Genomic DNA, 27,725 nt, shown 5'->3' with positions numbered 1-27,725 from the left:
TAATGCCATTGCCGAATAAGCATAGCATTATGCATTGCTGAACAAGCCATGGTAAGTTTCAGAAGATAAGAACATCCTGATCACTGCTACCTGTGTCCTACTTCTCCTCCCTTTGTCTTCCTTATGTTAGGACCAGCTGCTTTGTTTCTTAGGGACACTGGCAAATGTCTTACCATGGCTGGGTTTGAAGTGTAATTGGGGAAAGCTGTTGAGAGCTGGTGGTAGAACTATGGGGAATAATCTGTCCTTTACTTTGGAGGCCATATACTTGGTTATTTAATTTTCCTGCTTATTGAATACTTGGAAGTGCTTTTTTTGTCTACCATCTTTCATGTAAAATGTCTGGTTTACTCTTTTGTCTAGAACACAGTGCTCTTGAAGGCATAGGAACATACAGTAGTTATTCTGGATTAGTTTGCTTCTCAGGAGGTAAATTCAGAATGATCTTATTTTTAGCTGTTTTTCAAGCAATTGATTCAGAACATCTGATGAGACAGCTGTCATATCTGCTGTTTTTTCTTTCTGTACAAGGGAAACAGTATTGCCATGACAATGACCCTGAGAGATACATGACTTCTGAGGACCCTTTTCATTGCAGTCTGCTGCAGTGAGGAGTGTGCCGCCCAATAGCACTGTGCAGCCTGGGATTCATAAATTCATTGTGTTTTCAGAGCTTTAGGCTGAAAATATGATGGAGCCTTTTTTTCTCATCTTGGTTCAGAGTCATAACTTCCACAGAGCTATTACCAGGAGTGTGTGGAGAGTGTTGAGGATCATTACCAAACAGTGCTGGATTTTGAACAGTAGTCCACCACAGCCCTTCCAAAATTCCCATCCTTTAGGAATATAAACTTTAGAATATCACTGGAAAGATGGTCATAAGATCCACTTGAAAATCCTGAAATGCAACTAGGTAACATGCATATGGAAAGCTCAAGCTGCAAAGAAGTGACCTGGTCCAAGGTTTGACTTGGTGCCAGAGGAAGATGTGAGCTCTGTTGTTGATGTTCATTCTGACTTGAAGTCTCAGGATGTTGCCTGTCCCTAATTAAGGGGAGCTTCAGCCTTTAGGCCTAGATATGGAGATGGATATGTGAGGGGCAGGAATTCCCTAAGATGCAGGTTCTTGGCATGCTTCTAGCTAGCATGACCAGCTGCCTATTGTTAGCTATAGCTGTGTTGCACCCAGGAAGATGTGTACTGATGACTGACCTTTGGGGAATGTTTTCATATTCTGTGAGGATGGAGAAATAGTACAAAGAGGACTTTTTACAGGTATTTGCTTTTCTCACTTGAAATCTAGCAACTAAACATTTTTGAATGTCATAAAGGTTATTAGTGTTTCAGATCTGCTGCTCCTGGAGATAATGTCTATCAATTCTATATCTTTAACTGAATTTTAAAGGGTAAGATATCTAGTGAAATATCTTCTGCCTTTTAAAAGTTTCCAGGCCCCTTTCCCTCCCTTCCTCTTCTTGTCCAGCTGAGATGGACTGGAGGAGTAAGCAAGTGACTCTCCTCAGGAGCACCATGTGTCTCACCTAGGAACAAGGCAAGCAAAATAGTGTTTTATGATCCCTTTCAGTTTCATTCCCTGCCTTTGCAGTTCCTCTTCATTGCAAGACAAAAGAAATACCTTCATACCCTTTCCTAATCTCTGCTTGCCTTAAGGAAGCAAACACGGATTCATCATGTCTGTTGTTGCTTATCAGCAGTAATTTATGATATGGTGATGTAAACAAGCAGAGGATACTACTGGATAAGAGATGCAGTACAGGATATGATTGGTGTATGAAGGAAAGTTAAAAGGAGAAGATAGGTAGCTGAGTGTCTTTCCAGTTTTCCTTCTTTCTTGAACCACTTTTTTAGGTAACTTCAGTGCTTCTGTTGTGACACCCTCTTCTCCCTCCATTCCTTGCCTAATGTCAAGTATCCCATCTAAACTGGCCTTGTTAAACACGTCTTGCTTTGGAGCCGTAGAAAATTCACTATGTTTTTAATCTGGACTAATTTTGGTAGCTTAGTTTTGCAGTCAGAGAACAAAGAATTATGTCTGGAGGCACATGGGCATGTGTGGAAAAAAAAAATCCTCACAAACAAAACTTGGATGTGTTAATGACTTTATCTCCTCAGTCACTGGGTGTGAATCCCTATGTAAGTGAAGTCCAAGAGTAGCAGTCTCCCTGCAGATGGGAAAAAAGAAGGTCCTGGGTGAATTCTAACACTGACATTGAGGCTACATCTCTGGCAGCAGCCTTGGTTGCTGTTCATTCTGCTTCTTTGCCCATTTCTGCTTAAGACTCAGATCTCAGTCTGCCAGCTGAAGCTTTCCATTGCAGTGGTGATTGTCTCATGGTATTGTTTGTCCTACCAAGCAAAGGGCTCCTCTCAGAAAGCCCAGTGTGAGCTCCACAGTTTCTGTAGGGAAGGTTCTGAAGGAGGGAGTGGGACATGTATCTCACCTCTGAGTGTCCACGGAATGCTGAGTTAACTTCACCTGGCGTGGCAGCTAAAGCTATTGAGATTCAGTGCAGGTTTGTATGGCTTGCTGGGTTTTGTCACCACCTTGACTAGTTATTTGGAGACTGTGAATGGTACACAGTAAAAGTGGCAATATAGGTGAACAATCAACCTGGGGGTAAAAAAAACATTTTGAAGAAGAGAGCCTTTTATTAGGCAGTGTTAAACTCAAATGTACACCATATGTTTTGACAACATTTGTGAATATTTTTTAAATGGGTTGGGTAGCAAATGTGTCTTTTGTGGCACCTTTCCGTTTTTTCATGATCTGAAGTATTTGTAAGTGTGAAAACTGCTACTTTAACACCTATTTATCAAATGCAATTTAATTACTCATAAGTGAATTGTTATGCTTTTTACAGTGTTTTATTCACCTGTGCTGCATCTGGCAAGCTTATTTGAGTATTTGTCCTCTCTGCTGAGAGCATGAAAAGCTCAAGGACTCTTGATACTGTTTAATCAGTGTGATTTCTCCCTGTCTCAAGGCAATGCACTCTGTTAGACAGTTGTCTCTGTGCTTTTGCTACAAGAAACAGCCTATGTGCTGAAACCAGTCACCAGCTTCTGAACACTATGGTACAAACCCAAGGTGAAGCTGTCTCCTTGTGCTGTGACCTCTGTACAGAGCTGACAGACATGTGAGAAGCCAGCCTTGCCTGCCAGCTTCTAGGTGAGCTGGTGTATACCATTTACCTGCAACGTGAGCCATTAAGTAAATCCTGAATTCATGGGACCTTCTGTTCTGCAGAAGGTCTGTGTCTGTTGAGAGAGGCCATTAGAACAGGATTGTCTTGGAAGTTACTAATTTTCAAATAAATATTTTTGGGGAGAAGAAAGAGGGGACTGGATAGGGGCTCTTCAGTATCTGAAATTGTCTGTTCGGCGTGGCAGTACTTCTCTGAGTATGGTTTGTTTGTGTGCCACAGGGAATGACTCTTCTGTGTCTTTCTTTCTTTATTGTGGACCGGTAGGAGGCTGTGTTCTGCTGCAGGTTGGACTGTGTATCAGGTGTTCCCCTTCCCTATTGCTCTCTGGTTGGTCAAAAACCATTTCCTATTGGGACAGGTGCTTTAAGCTACTGCTGGGTGCATTATTCCTTATTGAATGTGTTTTAACAATTCAAAAGAAGATCAAAGTCCATTTGAAGTACGTGAGGAGCCTGTCTCGGTACCAAGAGGTGGCATCAGGTACATTAGATAAAATGTTCTGGCTTTAGCCCAGGACTTGTTTTATCTCCACGAAGTTGAAAACAAAGTCACTTTGGCAACAATTTAACTTCTACCCTGCTAACAACCACGCTATTACCTGCTACTTGGAGCTTACCAAATGGAGAGCATTTACACTAGTGCTAGAGGGTTTCTCCATGGTTTGTTTTAAATGTGTCTGTTAAAATGTGGCGTGGATGCTGCAGCTGATTGTCGGACAGTCACCATTATCATTACACATAGCTCCTCTAAGATGCTGACCTGAACCTTTTCTTCTGGAGCCCAGGATACTGTCTGTAGGTATACCCTCTCACATTCCTCCTCCTAGCAGCCGAGGGTGCTCAGTAATTGCTTGTCGATTCTTTTACTGTTTTTCAAGAATTGGTGCAGTGTACAGCTCAGTATTGTGTGCTGAAGGTGGTAGGTTTCAATGGAACACACAGCTTATGAGAGGAAACACCCCTTATGGAGGGCTCATCTTTGGTGTAAGACTCTTTCATGTGGAAGAGACTGCTTGGGGTGGGAGGCGGGTGTCCAAATGGCAATACATCAACATTGTGAGATTCCCAAGGCAAAGCAGTCATGGTACTGTGGTGCCCTGCCCAGATTAATTAGTGTCTCTGAAGCGGTAATTAGCCTGGTGCTTTGTGCCACCCAGACACAGCCTTAGTTATTTCCTTTAGTAATTATGAGAACTTATGTCAGTGAAATGTACCAAGGCTGAATAGTGCTTTTGACTACTTAAAGGCTTTCCTGTCCCAAAGTGTAAAACATGTTCATCAGGAAATAGTGCCTTCACCACTGAAAATGTTACATTCACATTTATTTTTAAAAAATGTCTCCTTCACACCAAGAATGTAACTGCCCCTCTGGTGCTACGCAGGACATCTCTAGCTGACTTAGCAGTGATTGTTGGACGCAACATCTGAGGCATATCTCAATAAGCAATCTAGGCATGTCCTTGCAGTTGAGGGGGCTGATGTTTTCTCAGGCCAGCATAAATTCCTCTTTAGGTAAGTGAATCAGGCTGCTGTCTGCTGGAGGGAAGTGTGTGTGTGTGTGTGTGTGTGTGTGTGTGTGTGTGTGTGTGTGTGTGTGTTGGAGGAGCATGTGGGTGGAGGTGTTCAACAGTGCTAGGATGGAAAAGGAGAGAAGATGGAATACGTATGTTACCCATCTGGTGACTTGTCAGGCTAGTGAAGTATGCTGTGAGACATGGAGCTTTTATTAAAAATTGACACCATGTCTTAGGGACCTTAAGGAATATCTGTTGCATAGCAAGTTTAGCTTAAATCTAAAATTCATAAATCTTATGAAGGTTGAAACTTTATGTAAAAATTACAACTTAATGGACTCCTGTTGTATATTCAATATCTCCACTTAACTGTTTGACCATGTTTGTTTTCATTTCTGCTTTTCTTGCCTTGTGCTTAATACTCAGTTATGCAAATCACTGAGTAAATTTTCTGGCTGGAAATAAAATGAGATTGCCATTTGTGAGGCAGTTTAGAAGAACAATTACTTTTTTATGTGAGATACATACATCTATTCTGTACAGATTAAAATTTTGCTTATTGTTACATATATTATTTTAAATACCGATTGTAACGGAATGTTTTCTGATGTTTGGTGTTTTTATTAATACCTGTTAGGTGTGGTTTGTTCTTCCCTTAAGGGAAAAAATGTACCCATTTTTTCAGTGTACTGTTTTTCATTTTGGTCATGCTTGGATGTGTAGGAGTCAGATGACTGTGTACACATGCATGCTGTGATTTGTTTGGGGTAAAAAGTGAAACAGAAGCATTCTTTCCATCTGGTGTGGAAAACAGGTACCTGATAAGTCTTAGCTCCCAAAGGATTTCTAACTTTCAATCAGCCCTCTTTGATAAAAAGGAAGAATTCCCCCAACATTGTTACTAGTTCATCTTGGGGCTCAAGCCCTGTCCTGGTTCTTGCCTTTGGAGTTGAACAGTACTGTGTTTTTAGGCTGATTTGGAACAGGTGTGGGCATAAACTCTCTTCAGCTAAATTACACAGAGAGTCTGGTAAGGAGTTTATGCTAGCTGTGGGACAATGAGCAGAATGTGACATCTGTTGGAAAAAATAACTCATGAGAAACACCTGAATGATCTTGACTCCATGGTATAGGGACACATGGCAGCAGGGGTTTGAAAGTCAGGTTTATTTGTCCTTGAACAGTGGCCCAGAGTGTATGACTGTGTATAACTCTAACTTTGTGGACTGAACATCTGGAAAGTGCTTTACTGCTTTATAGAGAAGTGTAGTGGAGGAGGCTATAGAGAAGAGCAATGATTGTGATGCTTCCTATAACCTGTGAATATAGAGCTCCAAGAATATGATTTGTTTCCTATAATCTCAAGTTTCTGTATGCAATTGCAGTCTTTATTATTATGTAAATGGAGATGTTTGTAATCAGTTTAGAATATACCCCCATGATAAGAAAGGCATTTTTAAGGTATCATGGATGGGTAACTTGCTGTATAAAGTATTTATATATGGTATTCACATTCTCTGTGGTATTCACATTCACAGAGAGAGACAAAATTCTCCCTCCCAGGATTTTTCCTGGGGTAGGCAGTGAAAAGCTCAGAGAAGAAGAGAAAATAATTCTTACCTCTGTTCGCTGTTCCTGTTGTTTGGCACATGTGGAATGTGTTATGGAGATTGTTTACCAAAAGTGCTTTGGTTATTGGACACTGGTGAAGGTTGTTTTGTTTCCTTGGCCAGTTGGGTCAAAGCTGTGTCCTGACTGTCTCCAGACAGTCATGGATTTTTCTTTAGTATCTTTTTTAGTATAGTATTCTTTAGTATAGTATCAGTGTAATATAGTATAGCTTAATAAAGCATTTGCTCAGCCTCCTGAAGTCACTGGAGTCAATGCACATTATTCCCTGGCTGGGGGATCGTCTGTTTCTACTATACTGATATTTTATACAAATAGCTAAAATTAAAAGTAAATTAATTGAGAAAGTGTTAGAAAGAGGAGGGGGGAAGAAGTTGCTTGGGACTTTAGGATTTCTGGTTTTTTAACAAATGTAGGTGTCCAACTTATTTTGCCCCTCCACTCCTCCCAAAGACATGGACCCTTGTAGTTTCCCTTCAAATGTTAGTTTTTATTTAAGTTTATGAAGATAATTAACACTTACAAGGCTCTTTTAAGGGTTTGTAAACAGTGTAGGATTATAACAATATATTTGCCTGTATAGGAACATTGGCCTATAACATGCTTTCAGTGCTAGATTTTTTTAATTAATTTATAATAAAAACTCTAATTTTTACCTGATATGATTTGTTTGCACTCCATTAAGCCCCCATCTCTATGGCTTTACAAACTGGGACAGAGGTCTCTTATGTTCGTACCAATGCTTTAGGGAAGTACTTAATAACTTGGATGATAAAAAGTGTCTTTTATCTGAAAATAATCTTTAAAACTCTCTAGAGTAACCATGCTATAGATAAGTTTTTCTGCTGGCCCATCACTCCGTAGCTGTCAGATGTCAAAGTGGCGTCCTTGTGCAACTGTTACACATCAGCACCACCTCAGGGTGCAGCTGTGGGAGTGTACTTGTGAGTGGCCCTGAGGCAGGACGTCTCAGTGCAAGGCATTAACTCTGCTGCAGCTTCACTCAGTGTGGGTTGAGTGCTTGCAAGGTGAGAATTCTGCAAAAAGCCTATCCAGGGGAATGAACCAAGTCCATCTGTAAATGTTTCTCCTTTTCCTGTAGTTTATATAGTACCTTCATGTGTCTTCCACATACATCAAGATCCTTGCTTATAATGTGCTAATACTTAGCTCACATGGGCTTCTGATGCATTTCCCAGTTCAAACAAATCCGGATTATAAACATTTACTGCTGTGTTTCTGTAACTGGTGTGGCTGGTGTATCCTGACATGCCTGGAGCTTTGTTTCTCTGCATGCACATGGACTGGTGTTTGAACAAAGATTTAAATTGGGAAGGCAGGGCAGCGTGACACAGCTATTGCAAGATGCATGCTTTCTCACCATGGTGCTGTAGCCAAAATATGCTTGAGCATTTTACCTAGGAAGCAAAAAATAACTTAGCCTTTCATTTTTGTGGTAATTTCTTCATTCTTCAGCAGCATGGCTCTACCAGGCATCAGCAGTTCCAAACAGAAGATATATTGCACAACATATGGACTAATTGGTGCTTTTAATTTCTCTTCTTGTAGGATAACTCTTAGGTTCCCGAATGTGCTGTCAAATGCTGACACATTGAACTAGCTGACTCCGCTGCATTATTTCTGATGTTTAAAAAGGCCTAAAGGAAAGTAGAGACTGGCACTTCTGTTACAGTCTTTCAAGGTAAGATGTTATTTCTTTTGCCAGGGCAGAGGGAAGAAGACAGATTCCACAGACTGTCCTAGTCCCACCTCTGGGTCTCTAATCAACTTATTGTGGTTTAGTCCAATACAGCCACTTGCTCACTCGCTTGCTCGCTCACTTGCTCACTCTGATGAGGGAGAGAATCAGAAGAGTAAAAGTGAAAAGCTTGTGCATTGAGATAAAGACAGTTTAATATGGAAAGCAAAATCCATGCAGAGAAGCAAAGCAAAACAAGGAATTAATTCACCACTTCCCATGAGCAGGCCGGTGTTCAGCCATCCCAGGAAAGCCAGGCCCCTTCACACATAAAGATAATTTGGGAGGACAAACGTGATCACTACAAATGTTCCCTCTTCCTTCTTCCCTCTTCATATGCTGAGTGCGATGCCACGTAGTCTGGAATATCGCTTTGGTCAGCGGGGGTCATCTGTCCTGGCTGTGTTCCCTCCCAGTTCCTTGTGCACCCCTAGCCTCCTTGCTGGTGATGTGGTATGAGGACCAAAAAAGGCCTTGTCACTATGCATGAACTCAGCAATAACTAAAATGTCCATGTGTTTTCAATCCTGTTACCAGCACAAATCTAAAGCATAGCTTTTTATCAGCTATTGTGAGGAAAATGAACTCCACCTTAGTCAAAGTCAGCACAAAACTACATGAATCTGAGGTCTTGTATTGGACCCAGCTATCATTATTTGTTGATTATAAGCAAATTCACTGGCTTCAGTAAGACAAAATCATGCAATTTCAAGAAACATTCATGAAGAAACAATTTCTTTTCTTTTCCTATATCACTAATTCTATGCAAGTGCTATGCCAGCACTCTTAAGTGCTCGTATATCTTTCCATTCACATGCCTTAGCTCTTCTATGTATGTATTAGAATTATTTAGTGGTAGTGGTCTTCAGTCCCTATAGAATGCCATGCTGAGATCAATTCACCACCAGGAAAAATAAGGCAATGAAGCTAAACATGACTGTAGCTAGAAAAGTGACCATTCTGCTTTGACTAGGGCTGCTGCTGTGATCTGTCATTAATTACCCATGTTTCCTGTGCATTTTTGGGATTCATGGCTGCATTATCAGCTGCACTGTAGGGCTACTGCATTTTCTCTGCAGCACAGCAGACCAGCCACAGAGCAGACTGACAGAGAGGCAGTCAGTACCAGGGTTATGCTGTGCCCAGTGAGCAGCATAGCCTCTTACCACTGCAGAGTTTTTATAGTGACCAGCAGGACAGGGCTATATAGATTTTTTTTTTCCTCCTTTCTGTGCAAAGATCATGTTAAGAGCAACACCAAAGGGGTGGCCTGAATGAAATCTCTAAGAAAAGAAACCCAGATAAGTAAAGGCTAAGTAAAGGTTCTTTGCTACTGACTCCTGAATTGCCTCAGGTTTGACAGCTGCTGTTTGAGGTGGCAGTTGAATTCTGTTTTTATTTATACTTAGAGTGTCACTGCCTGCCCACCTTATTGCATGCACTGCAGTATGCTGCAGAGTTGGATGAGAGGTAAGACACGCCTAAAACTGAACTTCTCTTTTGAAGAGAGAGGATTTAGTCTCTTGACAGTGATTACCTAGGATGGCTAATGCTTTTCTTCTGCTGCTTTTGCAGCTTTAATCAGAGTATAAACAAACAGTGGAGACAGCTTGGTTAGCTTTTGAGTGTGGAGAGCTTGTTTCACTTTTGACTGTGGAGTAAATGTGGTGCTTACAGGTGTAGACTTGAATTGCTGCCAGCTTATGGGGCAGGTAAAGGTCTCCTAAATCTGTGATTCCAAAGACATGAGGACACCAGCTGGTTTTCCTCAAATTTTGAAACTAAGTAAGTGTGGAAAAGCAGATCTCCTGCAGTTTTTCATTACTCCGTGAACTTCTCATTTAGATGTGGAGGTGTGTGTGTAGCTGGAAACACCCGGACTCCACTGACTCTCTCTGGCTCTGCTGTGTAAAAGCACTTCAGAAAGGGGGCAGAGGGTTCTGCAGTAGACAAGCTGCCATGATTGCGAAGCCTGTGTGCACTTCCTCTGCAGGTCTCATACCAGCACATTTTGGATTGCCCCTGGGCAGTTGCTCGTGGGGCAGTGTCTGTTCCTCCTTCGAAGATGCTGTTCTTCGCTTGGTTGTACCTGGGCTCTTGCTCTTCTGGAGATTATTCTTTTACCAGGAAAAGCATTAGCATTAGTGGATTTTATCTTTGCTGCTGGCATAAAGGTGTTTCGATACAGCAGGATAAATCTTAGAACAGTCAAAATAAGGAAACTTCACTGTTGCTGTGACTAGGCTGGTTGCAGTTCCTGTGTGCTGTGTGCTGCAGCTGTGTCCTGGCTGTAGAAGTGGACACCCTCAGCCAAGCGTGGGCTTCTAAATGAAGGAAATGTGTATGTATATGCCCAGAGGGGCTCTCAGGTTGCCTTTTCAGACCCCCAGCCCTGCCAGTGCACTGCAGCAGGTGCCAGTAATGTAGTGCAGTCACAACCTGCGTGTCCAGTGGGGTGCAGTGGGTGGCCCTGCAAGGTGCAGGGTGGGAATTGAGGCGGGGGTGCTGTAGGGATACATATGCAGAGAGAGAGGAAGAGATTGCAGAAAGGTTGGAAAATCCAGAGCAGACTTGTAGGGGCTCTCAGGGAGCTGACAATAGGGATGGTTGCTGACTGCCTTGGAAAGCACAGGAGCACCAGGTACAGTCACTGAGAAGTGGAGTCTGAGCTCAGGGACTTGTCACAAGGCTGTGGATATGGAGAGGAGGATGATGAAGATACTCTATTTCAGGCGCTCTGAGTTTAGGTACCCCCCAAGTTAGATACACACATACATTTACATGTATCTTTGCTTGTCCCTATATGGAGCGGCATGGTGAGCTGTCCTGTTGCATCAGTAGCTCTGGGCACATACAGAGGGCAGGGGAGCACAGGCATTACTGGCAGTAGCCACCAGCATAGAGATGTGCTACCAATAAAATGTTAGTACACAAGGTAGGGTTGGTAATTTAGCAAGTCTTGGGAAAAGTGGGCTTAATTTATTTCCTCAAAGCAGAGTATTAGAAAACTGGGTGTGGTGTGATGGCATGTAACACAACATTTCATTGTGCTCAAGGCATTTTGCATTTGTACAGATACTGATACCTGGAAATACTAATGTGAACACCTCAGTGCTTTTTGCCTGTATGTTACAAAGCCAGCATCTCGCTGGTGTGATACATTCCATGGAGAGGGCCCAAAAGCATTTTGTCTGTTTCTGAACTTCACTGAATGTGATCCCTGTGCAAATGGTTAAAGCACTGCGCTTCTAATTGGATTACAGATTTTGGCAATGTGAGATGAGCAACAGACTTATTAAAATTAATTTCCATTTATAAAACCATGGCTGCTTCATTGGGATTGCCTTGGGTTTCTCAAAGCTGTGTCCTGTAGCCTTAATTTAGCTTTGATTTTAGTAAAAAGAAAGGATTTACTGCAATATCATCAGACTTAAAGCATTTTCACTTTTCACAGTAGAAACTCAGCCTATTTAAGAGGGAAAAAATTTGAAAGAGCAACCAACCTTATGAACAAAGTCTTGCACTTCTGACAGGTGAAAATACAGACTGGTTGAAATACAAATGCTCAACAATCACCTTGCTTAGCTGATCCTTAAACTGTAGCTTTTTTACACTTCTGGTTATCTTCTGTTTATGTTATCTTATTCTTTTTATCTGGCCTTTCTGAGTTTTCTGTGCTTGTTGGACCAGTTAAATTGGAGTTTTGCACACTGATTGGTTGGCTTCAGAGGTCCCTGATATACTTTCATGTACAAGGAAGATCTGATTTTTGAGAAAATGTGTATTGTAAGTGCAGTTAAGCTTTGCTCAAATCCAAATACCACTGAAAAGAGTTTATTTTCTTCTCTCAACACCTGCACAATTAAATGCAGTCACTTTTTTTATTTGACCAGGTATTTCCACTTGACTAGTGCAAAACAGTTGTAGCTTAAGCTCTGGCTGTTTCATCCTTCCTCCACTTATTTGTGGTTGTGCTTAAATATGCCACAAAGCCATCAAGCTGCCCAGCCGTGCTGTGTTACAGCTTCCACCTTCCCACATTGTCCAGAAGGATTTTTCTGAGTCATCTTGTCATGCCACTTGCCAGAGAGACCTGGAGGTCCCACCTGGAGTGGTGCTCTGGGTATGAAAAGGTTGTCACAATGTCACCTCGTGCTTGCCAGTTTCTAGGGGGAAGCCAGTGCGCAGCCTGACTGTAAAAGAAACGGCAGCGGAAGTGTGACCCAAGCCCACCTCCTGGTGGTGCTGCCATCCATGTTGTGGCTGGTTGCACCTGACTCCGTGTCTGAACACAAGCTGAGGATCCCACATGGAGGCCCCCCTGCACACTGGTCAGTGCCGGAGCAGAGTCCAGGTGAAACTGTGGGATGTGCAGATCGTGTGTCTGCATCCTACACTGCTCGTGGCCAGCACATGTGCTCCAAGTTCCTTGATGCTTTCTTGCATTTCAGGCATTCAGGTGCTGGGACCACTGGTTGGAAGTGATGCTACTGACCAAGAGCAGCCAACGTGTGCCATACTATATTTTTGTGAATTTGGTCTGTGGAAGGGACCCCACTCCTCAATTTTACGGGCACAATAAATGCTGAGGTGTTTAAGTACAGTAACTAGTTCTTTATATTGATGAAAGGCTTGTGTCCTTTTCTGATTTATGACACTTGTGAAGGATTAAAAAAATAAGTCTACTAATCTTTGGAACAACCTAAACATTAAAAAAATCCCACTAAAACATCTTTGGATTTTACTTCTTCTGCCGTCAGAACCTGACACCAATTCAGCAACTCTCAGGATTTTCTGAGAATGACAATCAGTTGCTAGTATAGAAAGTAAATTCTCTTGTTTCATGTTTTAATCTTAATAAGTTCAGGGTTTTGAGCTGTTATCTATGTATTTTTATTTGCCCTTTTGCTGTTTCTCTGCATGTGAGGAGGCACAAGAGTAACTCATCTTTCTTTCTGCTAAAGGTTTTATTTTTTCAAAGGAGATGCTTTGTCCACTAGGAACTGTGTCTCAGCATGCTAATAAAACTCACTTTATGCCTTTAAAATGTTTATTCAAAGTGGACTGGCTGGCTCACAGTAGCTGTGTGGGTGAACTGTCCTTGAATTTTGTCAACTTAATTTAGTACTGCACAATACCCAGTGATGGAAAACAGCTATAAATTGTCTGTGCACAGCCATGCATTATTGATAAAGGGTAGAATAAGCTCTACAATTTCTTTATTTGGTGTTGTTAGTGCAACAACTGGCTGATTTGTTAAGACTTTTCCCCCTCCTATTGGCAGTAAAATATCTCTTCATTTTGAACTCTGAGTTTTCTGAATTTTGATTTGTTTGGGGTTGAAAACTTGCTTTGCCTCCAGTGTTACTAAATGTAATGGAAATATTTTCACAGAATAGAAACAAACTTAAGTTCAGGGGGAGCTAAGCAAACAGTAAGCTTGACTCCATGCTGAAGACAGGACTCTCGTAATTATCTCAAATATGTAGAAATAGAAAATGGATCATAAAGTCTCACAGTACATTTAAAAGAAAAAATGCTTTAATGTACTTCATTTGGCACATGCTTAGAGAAAATGCTTTACAGTGAGCTCAGTGTGCTTTGTAATTTCAGTGTTCCTTCAAAGTTTATGAAAAAATCTCAAGCCTTAAATCTGTCATGCCTTTTCTCCTGTTGACACTTATGATGAGTAGAGACTCTACTGAATATAATTTGCATATAAAACTGTGCTGTAAACTAAACAGTTCTTTCGCTGTAGTTGAACGAAGGTACAATGAACTGCTGAAAACTGGAAATTAATAAATATGTAAGTTAAAAAAAAAAAAGACTCGCCAACGAAACTATGAGGCACTTAGTCTTTCCAATAGATGTCCAGCATTGAAACTTCTTTTTAAGCTAAAATTTTTGGAAGAGTAGCTTCCCAGAGGTTGTTATTGTACTACAGCCAAGGGAATGTACAATTTGTGCCAAGGAAATATTGTATTAGAATTATGGAATTTTATTTCCCTCTTTTATGTTTGTAGATAGCTGTCCTTTGGTAGAAGCATTCCAGACCCCTATAGATTTTTACTTTTTTTTTTTTTTTTTCCTTTGTAAAAGTGTCAGGGTAAGGAATTCACACGTTATACTGATTTTATAATGGTTTCTTTTATTCTATGGGCAATTGATGTGTATTAGTTTAACTTTCCATATATTTGCAGTGTTTTAAGGTTAGAAGTCATTAAGTAATGAAGTAATTAAACTGTTGGTGTCATTGCAGTCAGAAGGCAGGAAAAACCATTGGTAAAAGGACTAACATGACTGACAGAGGCTTGCTAGAGATTTACATTGAGAATGAGTCATTCTTCAAAACTTTTTCATTTTCTGATGGAAATTGTGGAGTAAATCAAATACAGTGGCTATGAGTGATTAAAATGCAGAACTTATGAATTCCTACTGACTTTGTAAATCTGACTCCTTTACTGTTAAGATTGCTTTAAGATAAATTATTTTATATTGAGGCTGTGATTTTTTTAAATGAAAGCTTCAACTCTTGAAGAAGGTTATTTTGATATTCAACATCATTAATTATGTGGCTTGCATAGAAAGCTGTCATGGAAGAGACATGGGAGATTTTTTTCCATAGGTCATCTGGTAGATCTGTGGTAATTAACTTGATAAATCAAAGTGGCAAATTTTACTATAGTTTAAATACTTACACAATTCCGATGTTACACAGTCATCTAAAAATTTCTATGCTGGTTGAAGAGGATACCTCTGGTTTGATCCTACAGAAAATACAAACAGTGGACATTGACTTGCCTGTGATTTTGATTTTGGAGCAACTGTGCAGCTGTATTTTTTTAGAGAAGGGCAGGCTTCAGCCATATTACTACAATTCTGTTCATACAGTTTGGGAGTATGAGTGTGTGTGTAATTTCTTCTGGAAACAAGTATACTTTGGTAGTGAAATGCAGTTTTGAAAATCCTTTGTTCCTGTTGTTTGTTTAAAAGAGCGTCTTTCACTGGCATTGTTAGAAGCCACTGTAATAAAAAACTGTAAGATATGGAAATACTCCAGAGTACAATAGGATTGGATTCTCCTCCATATCTGCACACTCTCTCCCGGCAGTGCATGGATGGTGTTGTTCAGACCTCTTCATTTGCCCCCCTGGAAGTCAATCAGTAGTCTGACAAATACAAAAGTGCTTTAATGCAATTTGACATTTATTTTCTTCATACTACTAACAAAATATGCCTTGGTCCAGTCAGGTTGAGTGGCTTTTGGAAAGTTACCTAGATTAGAAATGTACTGTGCAAGTGACCTGAGTGTTGCTTGCCACCATCCAAAATCCTTTACTCTTGGGAGGGCCATTGTGGAGGAAGGTGGGATGGATGAGGCTGTAAGAAATCAGCTTCACATGACTGATCTCTGCAGGCCATGCTCAAAATACAGGGACAGGTGATGCAGGAATGGTGTGATGCAAAAGGACCTGAAAGTAGTTGATTTAAAAACAAGTAAATAAAATATAAAAAGGTCAGTTTTTCTAAGGAAAACGAGAGACTTTTCCTAGCAGCCAGTAGCAATGAAAAGGTGGTAGGGGAAGAGTGAGGCCAGTGACTTATGAAGAGAAGTTTTCTGAAAACCTTCTGCTACTTTTAATGTGGTATTTCCCATTCCTGTTCAAATGCATTGAAAGAGGATGTTATTTTATTTTTTTTCTCTCCAGTATAGAAATTAGCAGGGATGGGGTGGAATCCTTCACCCTAAAATATTTTCTTTTTAAAAGCATAGGGTAGGAGAGTAAAACAAGTGTCGCTGCATCTGTCCCCACCCAGGAGTAATGCCAAATTTTGTCTCTGACAAGTTGCATTATGCCCTACTATAGGGGGAAGAAAACTGCTTTCCTCTCTCTTGGTACAAAAAAATGTATTAAGCTTGTTTGGGTGGGATAAACTTCAGAGGGCTCTTCCAGGTTTGATTAGTAGTACAAAACCTGTGCTGGTTCTAACACGTGTATGTTGTGCTTCCATTTACCTCAGCCAGCCAGGCTGCAGTACACACTTGTTCTGTGAATCACAGAACAGTCATCATTGTGGACAAAATCTCTTTTCTCCTTCTTGTTGTTACACTATATTGTCCTCCAGTAATTTGAAAGAGATGGGGAGTACGCTGAATTACCCTGATTCTGTCAAGTTACTGTGTCAACAGTGCAATTATCTGCTCTGAGAGGCTCTACACTGGCAGAAACTGATTCTTACTGAATTTGCCATGAACTTTCAGCTGTAGAAGTAATTAATTCTCTGCAAAATATGCTTTAAATAGAGCTATGTCCTTGCCTAATGTCTGTAACCCTGATAATTAATAACATTTTGTCCTTCTAGAAGACTCTGTTAATGGTCTTTCTACAGTAAACTTGATGAGACCCTCTTTGCAAAATGCAGAGCACTTTTTAACCCTTCTTCTCCCAACAGCCATTTTGGCTGGTAATGTTCATGCACTTTCCACGCAATGTGGTGGTGAAGGCATGTTGCTCCTCTACTATGTGTACAGAACACAGAGCTGTAGGTTGCTCTTGTGTTTTCCTCCTGTTCCCCTTTTCCTCCTCCCTTTTGTGTTGCTCTTAATGAGGTGCTAGGGGATGGCAGCACAGATTTTCCCAGTATACATTAAAACAAACACATCTAAGCTGGATGCAGTAAAAGCAAAACATTGTTAGCTATGGCAGAAGAATTGCTAGGTAGGGGAAAACTGAGTTATGTTGTTTGGGAAAATGATTGCACCCCTGGCTAATGACAAAATAATTGAATGAGTGGTTATGTGTTGCCTCAGTGCAAGCTTTAAGTATCTGAAACATGATCTGCTTTTGTTTTTTTTAGTGCTGAAATTTGCTATGAAATAGAAAATTGAGTAAATAAAGTTTGGATCCAGCATGATCCTCAGCTGTTCTTCAAGGTTCCTCACCCTTCTTCCTTCTGGTTTAACCTGGTATATTCTTGTGCACCTGGAAAACTGAGCTATAAAAGCAGTTTTGTTTCTGTTGTTTTATTTATTTTGTACTAGAAAAATTGCATTCCTGTAAGCTTTCTGTAGGCTGCCTATAGCAAAGGCAGTGCTGGCATGTGAGGTTTCACGATAAACTGAAGAACTCGATTTTAAAGATACACCATGAATGACTGAGCTTAGTGTGTCTTACACCCAAGGAATTTTCCCCCTAACAGTTTTGAGGTACATACTACTTTAAGGATCTTGTGGTTTACTTTGGAGTGAAATCACAAGTGATTTCAGGTTTTATTCCAGCTTTTTCAGTTTTCTTTGTCTTGGTCTTGAATGTTCTGGCATCTTTTGTTGCCTTTCTTCCACAGTATCCTCTATAGAGGTGCAACAGCAACTATAAATTATCTTCCATCATAAAGAAGGGTGCAAAGTAAAGATCCACATTGTTGCTTCCTGAAGATCAAAATGAAGTTTCAGATGCTAACATTGCGATCAACAGGCAAAACAAATCTGGGCACAGGCACTTAAGAGTTATTTTAGCTGAATGTATTTGGCAGTCCCTGGGGTGTAAAAGGAAAGCTTGTCCTTGAGTTTTTTAAAAGACCAACAGTTACAATGTTGATATATTCATTAAAAGCTTTAAAGTTTATTCCCTGGTAAGTAAACGTATAATGTTGCATTGCTGATTTTTTTTCTGAACCAATTTTTAAACTTCAGAACAGCTTAAAAAGGGGTGGTGAAAAATATGTTTTCCAATCCATTGCTGGAATGTGTCCATGATTCCCAAAGGGTAAAAGAGTTCCTGTGCCAAATTCAACAGAGTAGCAAGAGATCTTATTTGAAGTCTGTCCTCAGTGAAGAATGGCTTATGGCTTGTTCTGGCCAAATTAGAAACTGTAGGAAACAGGAAAGTATTTTTTGCCAGGTTACCCCTCACTTGTGAGAAATGCTACTACCCTAAACTTGTCTCTCTGTCATATCACTTCAGGTTGATGGCTCCCTTCATTTTGCTTCAAATCCCAGCTCCCTCTGCTTAAAAAATAATAATAAAAATGGCATTTCAGAAAGATTCACAATGTTTTAAAGAGAGACCAAGAATCCGGGTGACTGCCTTTCAAAGTCAGTAATTGATGGCATTTCAATTCAGGGAGGAGTTTGGCTTGGTTAATGTAACTTTACAGCAGAAGTATGCATCTCATTATTTTATGTGTCTGTATTTATTTAACTTTTGGCTGTATGTTTTACTTGTAACATTTCTTTTAGTCGTGACTGGGAGCAGAATTAGCAGGTAATCACAGGTTTAAATGCACAACAGTGTGCCTTTGTTGAGGATGGTTAGCTGGGCTTCTCTTTTAATTGAAAATGCATAGAAGCAAGAATCAGCAATGTATTTAAAATGGAAATCATTGTACAACACAAAATAATTTTTCTTTACGTTAAAAAAAAGGGTGGCTACTAGGGCATTATGTCCTTTGCTAGGTATCTGAAACAATTTATGATATATCAGTGGTCAATGAGTAATTGTTCAAACTGTATTGGAAATAGGTTTTCTTGTAGGCACCTAGTGTCTTGGGTTGCGAGATGTGGCCAGAGGTGTGTATTCTATTGCCATCTCTTAGAGGTGGGGCAGCTCTTAGAGTTATCTTCTGTTAGTTGGGCCACCTGTTAAAACCAGCTGGGGCTGTTTTCTTTACCTCTTCCACAACCAATCCTCCCTCTGGGAATTGTCTTCTGTTAATGGCCCATTGAGTGTCACTGCATGACTGATAAAATTTCATCGCCCTGTTGGGAGATGCTCTGCCCAGGGGGAAGAGCCAAGCATTCCTACGTGGATATAATCTGAGATTTGGAATGCTACAGGCAGCTTTTTCCCACTGGATTCCCAGAGGTGCAGCCTTCCTTTTCACTGGATTCCCAAAGGAAGACTAGGCCCATCCACACCACCACGGGACCTTCAGAGGAAAACTGCACCCTTCTACAGGATCACTGCTTCAACAGAACCGCACCCGTCACTGCAGCAGGACTGCAGCCACCATTGAATGGGAGTGCTACCAACACCCTGACCAACAGGGTATGAGGTCATATTCTGACTCTGTCAGTAGGGGTTTTCTTTTGTACTATTGCATTTGTATTTTAATTTTCCTAGTAAAGAACTGTTATTCCTATTCCCATATCTTTGCCTGAGAGCTGCTTAATTTTAAAACTATAATAATTTGCGGGGGAGGGTGGGGGTTCATTTTCCATTTTAAAGAAGGCTCCTGCCTTCCTAAGCAGACACCTGTCTTTTTTCAAACTAAGACACCTAGGAGAAAAACAGATCAGAAGATCATGGAATTTTGAAGGCAAAGGTGCCTTATAAACATGGGAGAACTTAGGGATATACACTGGCAGTGAACCAGTCTGAAGGAGTTGAGAGAGAAGATGATTTGCTCCGTAGCTATGACCACCTCTTCTGTGTCAGGTTTGCTCCTCCGAAGAGTCATTTACTTCAGTTCATGCTAACTCAGCATTAGCTGTAGTGCTAACTCGCCTTTACAGTGTTTTTTCAGCAAGCGTTTTTGATGTAAATTATGTAAAGATTTCTGCACGTGCTTTAGAGATGAGCCATTGTTTTGTTTTGGTTTTTTTTTTTTTTCAATTTCAAGATTCCTAATGCATTGAGCAACACAAGATCTAATCCTGGATTTTGAAAGCAATTATTTCACCTGTAAAGAGCTTCAGAGTTTGACTTTCATGCTTCCTCTTGTGTAGGTAATTAAGAGTTGCCTAACGCAGTACTACAAAATCTTCTGTTCTTGGGTAGGGCCCTTCTGAAAAGGCTCTCTGAGAGCGATGAGCAGAGCACATTTAAGTCAGATTTGAGCTGACCACAGCAGTTGTTAGCCAGAGAACTCTACCCTGAGCCTTGCTCTCCAAATGCATGTGCCCTTTTACAGAAGAAATTAATAACGCAGAAGCACATGATGGGACAATGTGAGAGTCTGGAAGAAGGGGATAGGAAGGATGTGTAGGAGATAATAGGACTTGAGAGGACAACAAGTCCAAATACAGTTTCACTTGTGAAGTCTTTTGATGCAGTGTAGAGCTTGTAATGGAGTATGAATCATAGTGGAAAACCAGTCTTCTGGGAAACCTGAGGATGTTTACATTAACTGATATAGAAGACTGAACACACAAAATATTTCAGAGCTAGTCTGTAAGGAGGCCAAGAAGAAAGAGATAGAGGATCTGAAAGTTAACATTCTTCATATCATTTTAATCCAAATCAACAGATTATGACCTATTTCATGTGTGCAGAAAATCACGCTATGAAAAGCTAATGCCCAAAAGGGAGACAGAGGAGTCCTTTAACTTTATTCAAATAAAGGAGGAGAGTCCTCTGGGGCACATGCCCATGGGGATTTCTCTCTCGGTTTCAGAAGGTGCAGCCTCCTTTTATCCCAAACTCCGGACTGCATGTTTCCCTCTTCATTTCCCCACTGGCTGAGGTACCAGGAAGGTACAGCCTTCCCAAACTGCCAACCCCATGTGCCCCCTTGAACCTGTCTTTTTACCCCAAAGTTCAGAAGTTCAGGCTATCTGGGTCCTGGAGTAGACTTCATGTGCACCCATTTGTCTGTTACCTTGAAGTTCAGGAGCCAAACTGTCTAGGTTCTATAACAAACTTGCAGCTTGAGTAGAGTCATTAAGACCCATTTCAAAGATATTACCACCCATTGCTTCTGAAGACCCTCACCCATCAAATTGTAAGGATGTTAGCGCACATCTTTCCTATCACACGTTTATCTCCCATTCTACTTTATCTTTTTTTTAATGGCGAAAAACCAAAGTCAGAAGTAGTTTTTAATGGTGAAAAACCAAAGTCAGTAGCACTCTTATTGAGTGCAGGCAGCACATGTTTGTGTTTTACTGTGGTTTTGGAAGGCACAGATTGGGCTGGACAGATGTCACAGGAAAACAGGAATACTAGGACAATATTTTTCTTTAGTGAAAATGGAAAAATAAAGTATGTGTATAAATTCTGCATACTGAAGACTGTCCTCCAGAAGGTTCTTTAGCTGAAGAGATTTCCTATTTGAGTCAAGGTAGGACAGTTCTGCCACGGAAAGACAGGGAGAGCAAGATAAATGCACAGTTTGGAAAGTGAGCAATGCTAATTCAGCACGCTGTTCAGAAAACTAACCGGACAAAAGAAAGATTTCTACTGTGTTAGTGAAATGAATCAATTGAGTAAGACTTGGAGGGAGAACCTAGGTAATGAATAGGACAGAACATCATGACAATGCTAATTTACCTTGTTTTCTGTTTTGGTGTCCACTGTTAGGGTTTTTTTTCCTTCACACAGAGAAATTCAGGAGTGCTGGGTTTCAGTGTGCAATTGCAAAAGTCCATTTGATTTTTAAGCAATGAAGAGTGAAATGCAAAATTACTCAGTTTCATTTCAGGAGACAGTAGCTGTTAATGCTTCGGTCAATAAAAATAATCTCTTTGAGAAATGACCTTCCAGTATGTCATAGATCATGGGTACAGTCTCTCGTTCATTTACTGTAACCAGTAAAAGCTGTTATTCATCAGACTGTGGATAATCTTGGGCACACCTGTGATCTTCTTTCCTCCTGTGTGTTCAGGAAAAGTTAGAATACCTGCAAGGCTTTTCAGGCATCTCTGTATGAGATACTGATGGCCATGAATATATCCATAATCTGATTGCTTTCCCTCTTCTATTGGGAAGCAAAAATTTTTTTTCTTGAATATAACACACTGCATATAAAAACATGCATGTTTAGGAAGAAAATCAACTTCTTTGCAGGAAGTTATTGGTGTGCTTTTATCTCTTAATCTGTGAGTCTGTTTTTCAAACTGGTACATTGTTGTGGAATTCAGGAGATTTTGAGGTGTCACAGTTTCCAAAGTCATTAACCCAGTAACAGCTCTGTAGGAACAGAGTGCTATCCTATGTGTGCTCTATGAAGATGATTTCAAGACTTGGAATTGCGCTTGGGGCAGACGTGGCAGGCAGTGTCCATTAGGTGGCTCTTGGTTATGGAAAATACATTTTCAACTGCATGCAGGCTAATTTTGAAAGGCGTTAGCTGTGTTTGTGTCCTGTCAGGCAATTAGAACAAATCAAGAGGCCATAAATTCAGACCTCCTCAAAAGCTGGTACATTTTGGTATCCTGAATAGCTCTGTGAATACTGTCCTGTCTTTGCTTAGTTCTGTTGTTGTAAAATGTTCTCTGTTGCAGGCTCCACAACTGAGATAAGATGGAGGTAGCATTATTGTCTGTTACAAGGCATTGCAAAATGATTATGCTGTTTCATTACAAAAATGTTCTTTTCAGTAGAAACCAAAAAGTTAACAAAAGCTCTTTATGACTCCCTCCCAAGAAGAGCAAGGCTGCTGCAAAATTCTTCTGCAAAGTTCTGCTGCAAAACTAATCGTTTGTTCTTTAAACTAAAATCTGATATAAAAATGAGGGAGCAGATGATACTCACACCTTTGAATGTGTAGACAGGCTGGAATAACCACTGAGAGGACTAATCTGTCCCATTTCATTCTTTGGGCAATTAATCCTGGAAAAAAAGAATTGCAATTCAAAAATGTTGGAATTACCACAGGGACAGTTACATGGTTTAGGCCTGATGGCTAGACTGATCTTTAGATGCCGTCCTCCATGCAAAGGGGACACTGCTGAAACTGCCTGTCACAGCATTGTGGGTAATGCCACAGGTGCTGCTCTGAAGGTTTGTGAGAGAAGGCAAGATAATGGCTGTATTTGACAGTCCTCTGCTTACTGAGGCTGCAGCAATACAGCCCAGCCACAGACTTTATTTCATCATCTTCCAGACCCTTCCACAGTTTGGATATCTGTGCAAGCCCTGGGAGAAGCCTTGGAAGCGCTGACTTGCCTTGACCCCGAATGGCAAGCAGGAGAAACAAACGTTTTGGGGGAACAGTGGAGGGAGGTAGAGCACAAATTTCCTGTTGGTTCTTTGCTGTCATCTTACAGAGTAGGCACAAAGCAGAGGAAGTGGCAGATCTGACTGTTCATCTGCCTCATTAGCTTGTAGAAAGGCACCCAGGGGCCCACCAGATTCAGGCAGAGTGGCAGGGCTGGAAAAACTCCTTCTTTCCACAGCCAGCGAGGTGAGCTGAGGTGTGTGCAGCACTCTGGAGTTACAGACTGCTGCTGGCTGGCTGTCTGCAAGGGGATGCGTTGCTGCCTGCTCTGCTCTCTGCCCTGTCCAGGCAGCAGAGGTGCTGCTTTTCCTAGCAACTGACATGCCAGTGCACAGGCCTCACTTTTTGAAGGAGAGGTTGCAGAGGAAATGGGGCCCTTTTTTCCTTTTGGTCGACTTGTATCAAATAGCTTTCTCAAGGAAAGTAGGGCTGCTGGCTTGGGTTTCTGTAAGGGAGGAGATAAGATTTTAAAAGCCTGAGATACCAAGAATCACGTATCAGTGGCAAAGTACAGACAAGCTACAAGGAATAATGTTATTTATTGTGGAGTTTGGTGCCTTACCAAGAGATAGTATGGAGATAAATTTAACTGGTGTTTTTATTTCAGCCAACATACACAGTTTCTATCGGATCTGGTATGTACGATTCCCCATGTATCTTCTGGGACAGTACACACACTAGGGAGCATTGTCAAAATGGTTCAATTTCTGTAAGACTGTTTAAGTATTCTTTCTTTATTTGATGCTCTACGTAGGATATATGGAAGTATAGTAGAGTTTACTGTGCAACTTGAGTCATTGCAGGTTAGTAATCAACAACTGTTCCACTGTTGGAATGTTCTTTTGTTCAGAGAATTTTGTGTTAATCCCAACAGTGCAGTACTTCATGCTTGAAAGCATTTTCATAAATCTCCATTACAAGACTGTCACCAGATGCATGTAACCTAGGAAGGAAACCAAAGACTTTAGGCACACATGGATCATGGGAAAATTAGTCTAAACTGTCTAAACAGGAAAGACAGTTCGGCAGCTCTAATATGCTTGAGTGATTGAAACTCCTGGTTTCTTCTGTGCTTTCTACAGGCTCTGTCCTTAATAAAGAAAATTATTTTGGCAGAGCTGTTGTAGATTTTAGATGGCAGCAACAACAGATGTGAGAAGAATCTCCATGTTGATTTGCTGTGTTTTTTTTATTTTATTAGGTTTTTACATATGTATTTGCATGTCCAGGTTTTGAGTAATGAGAAGGTTAAAAGTTGCATTTAAGCACTGCCTCCATGTGTGTATATTGGCTTCTTGATGAATTCTGTCAGTCTTTCTATTGTTTCCTGGTATTTATGCATAAAAGCACAACTTGCTTCCAAAATAATCACAAGTTTTGAAATTTGGCTTTAAGGTTTCCGAATCATGGTTCACTTCACCATGAAAGTATTAAAGGCAATGATATGTAGTGAGACAATTCCCAGGGGATTCTAAGTGATCCATATCAATGCTGCCAAAAATGTTCTTGCTAGGGGGAGGAGGGGAGTGGGTGGACTTTGCATTATTTATGGGCTACTGAGACTTACAGCCTTGAACTGGAAGGAAATCAGAGGTATGCTGTAGAATTTGCCCTCAGTCCAGGAGCACTGAGCAGCCTGGATCCCATCCCAGGAGTTAGACAAAGCCCTCCCTGGCACACCTGTGCATCAGCAGAGCTGGCACCATCATGGCACTTCAGTGCCTCTCCTAATTCCTGGTACCTTCTGTGCTTTGAGCAAAGGCATGTCCCCAGTGAGTGTGGCAGCCCTTCACTGGTGGGCATTTGGAATCCTGTGTCATCCTAGAGTCCCCCTCTGTGCTTGCGTGCACAAAGGTCTGCAGGCCTGACAAGAGCTTTTATCACTGTGCAGTACTTGCTGTGTCTCTCTGAATGCAGCAGCTCCTGCTCTCTCCATAGGCCTGCTGGCCTCCTTTGGCAGTGGGGTGTTGCTTATGCTGTTACACTCGGCAGCTTTGTCTCTACATTATGTTACCCACATGCTTCCTTCTGTCTCTTTAAGGTTTTCCCACAGCTGACGGCTGTGTCTCCTCTATAGAATTGTCGTGTCCTTAGTCAGTCTTTACAAAATGTGTTGAATGAATCTTCAGATCCCCTAGAAAGATACTGTACATGAGTTGATCTATTAGCTGTCAGATGCCTTGCAAGACTGACAGTTTTGGCCAGTGTGAAAATAGGATTGTTCTTAATCTAGTCTGCAATGGATTACTTAAAAAAATGTTAATACTGACTGCAGAGTGTTAATATTATACAAATAATTCTGCATTGGCTTCAATATCATATGCAAGAGTATTAGTCTAAGCGTTTGGATGACTCATTAATCGGTCTCCTGCTAGCCTCCTTGTCTCCTAGTATAGAAACCACAAGGGGTCAGCTGGGCAGAAAGGTGAGCAGAGATGGAATTCATAGATCTGTACAATAAGTGCAATTAACTGAAGCCCAGAGATTCATCCATGGTATTTGTGGTGAGGACACAACTGATGCCTGAGTGAGAACCATGCACTCTGTGCCTACAAGTCTGCTGCCCCTCTGCCTGCAGAGGGCAGGTGATGCAGTTTGGGAGTCATGCATGTTCATGGTAAACCTGTGTGAACAGTTTTTAAAAAAATACATTAAAGATTTTGCTTTATAAGTGTTAGTATATTCTGGGCAGAAAACTGCTCCAGAGGCTTGGCTTTCCGTAAGGGCTCTGCCCTTCCCTTGCTGAAAATCCTGGTGCTATACAGTAGGTAACTCAGCAGAGTAGAAGGTGCTGCATGAAATAATCATCAAGATATAAAACTTAGAGTGAAGAAAAGCCAAGAATGAACAAAGAAACCTTCAGAAGTTCCCAGGAGCCTATGTAACAATCGTGAGGAGGGTGAGCAGCCTCAGCAGTTTGGCAGCAGGCACCTCTGTTTTTCTCAAGAGCCAGGCTGCTTTAGGACTCAGCTATCAGGTAATATCAGTGTAAATCTGCATGAGTATGCCCTGAAGGATGTTCTCAGTCTCTGTTCAACAGGATGGCCTCCTTTGCAAACACTGTTTTTCATAACATAGTGTGTATATAAATAAATCATTATAATTAGAAAGGTGTGCAGATTTTCCTCTCCATCTCAGAAAAACAAATTTTCAGCACAGCTTGCTGTGGGAGTGAAAAGATCCTTTATTTCCTAGTCTGTGATAACCTGTAGATTTGCCAGGTTTCTCTCAAATGTATAGTTTAGGTTAGGCATTCCTTAGTAAAATGCCCTATTGGTAGATGAATAACACCCCCACAAACAAGGTCTGTCTCTGGACACTTGCACAACCTGATGGAGAGCTAGTAAAATATTTCCATGCCTTTGAAATTTAGTTAGCAATTATGGATAAGTTTTGGCATGTGTCTGGAGGTGGGATGCAGAGCTTGTGCCTTCTTTGAAATGTTGTTCCAAATTGTTTAAAAATGCTAAGTGTTGATTCAAAAAAAAAAAAAAAAAAAAGAACCAGAAAGCCAGCTGTCTGGAAAGCAGCTTTCTGAGAAGTGCAGGTATGCTACATTTTCCTTGGACTCTTTCTAGAGTTGTACAGTTTAGCATGGATTTGTCCATACAAGAATGAGGTTGAATACTTCAAAATTACACAGTCACTTCAAACCACTTCTGTTAAGGCTGCCACCAGTGGAAGTGATGCTTTCCCTCTGTCACTTTATTCTGTTTTGTTTATACAGGTCTGTCTCTCCTGGATCAGGTCAAGGTCCACAGGGTTCAGTCTGTTCCCAGACAGTGACAGAGAAAAGTGCCCAGGGAATATAACATAAGAACAGGGTAGGCACACAGTACATTGTTAGAATATACCACTAATCACTAGCAATTTGTAGTCCAGTACTGTCTTAAGCCACAAGAAAGGTAATTGTTTGTTTCAATAGCCTCTGGTGGACAAATACGTTATATTTTTTTCTTCCATCTGGGATTTTTAAGTATGGGTGACTTTTAGCACCGTCAATAACATCCTGTGGCAAGGACTTTCATTAACTACTTGGGTTTTGTGAATAAACCTCATTTTTAGTTTTTCTTTTTATCCTGCCTGACGTCCTCTAGTTTTTGCAAACTTGAGAAACATTTTCTTCCTGTGAATCTGTTCATAGTTTTTAAACCACATATTTAATGTCTTTTTAATTATGGAATTTTTATTTTCCCTCACATCAATAAAAGTTCATAGAATATCCCGAGTTGGGAGATACCCACAAGGATCATCAAGTCCAGCTCCTGGCCATACACAGGACACCCCAATAGTCACACCATGTGAGCAGCAGCCTGAGAGTGTTGTCCAAAGGCCTCTTGGACTCTGTCAGGCTTGGAGCTGTGACCAGTTCCCTGGGGAGCCTGTTCCAGTGCCCAACCATCATCTGTGTGATAATCCATCTTTTCCTAATATCCAACCTAAACCTCCCCTGACACAACTTCATTCCATTCCCTCAGGTCCTGTCACTGTCACCACAGAGAAGAGATCAGTGCCTGCCCCTACTCTTCCCCTCATGACAAAGTTGTAGGCTGCAATGAGGTCTTCCCTCAGTCTCCTCTTCTCCAGGGAGAACAGACCAAGTGACCTCAGCCCCAGGGACCTCATAAGGAGTCCCCTCAAGACCCTTCACCATCCT

The 27,725-nt window shown here is 41.1% G+C and overlaps 1 protein-coding gene across 1 annotated transcript in view; it reads left to right on the top strand.

Annotated features, from left to right (window-relative positions):
* Positions 1–27,725, top strand: part of KANK1 (KN motif and ankyrin repeat domains 1) — a 117,340-nt gene that overhangs the window by 14,346 nt on the left and 75,269 nt on the right. The window contains exon 2 of the mRNA XM_031062769.1: positions 7,939–8,071. The gene's annotated coding sequence lies outside the window, so the exon portion shown is untranslated. The remainder of the gene's footprint in view (positions 1–7,938; positions 8,072–27,725) is intronic.

The sequence above is a fragment of the Geospiza fortis genome, unplaced genomic scaffold (genome assembly GCF_000277835.1).
Source record: "Geospiza fortis unplaced genomic scaffold, GeoFor_1.0 scaffold456, whole genome shotgun sequence".
Lineage (NCBI taxonomy): Eukaryota > Metazoa > Chordata > Aves > Passeriformes > Thraupidae > Geospiza > Geospiza fortis.
The sequence above is the reverse complement of the archived record's forward strand: the minus strand, read 5'-3'. Positions and strand labels throughout refer to the sequence as shown.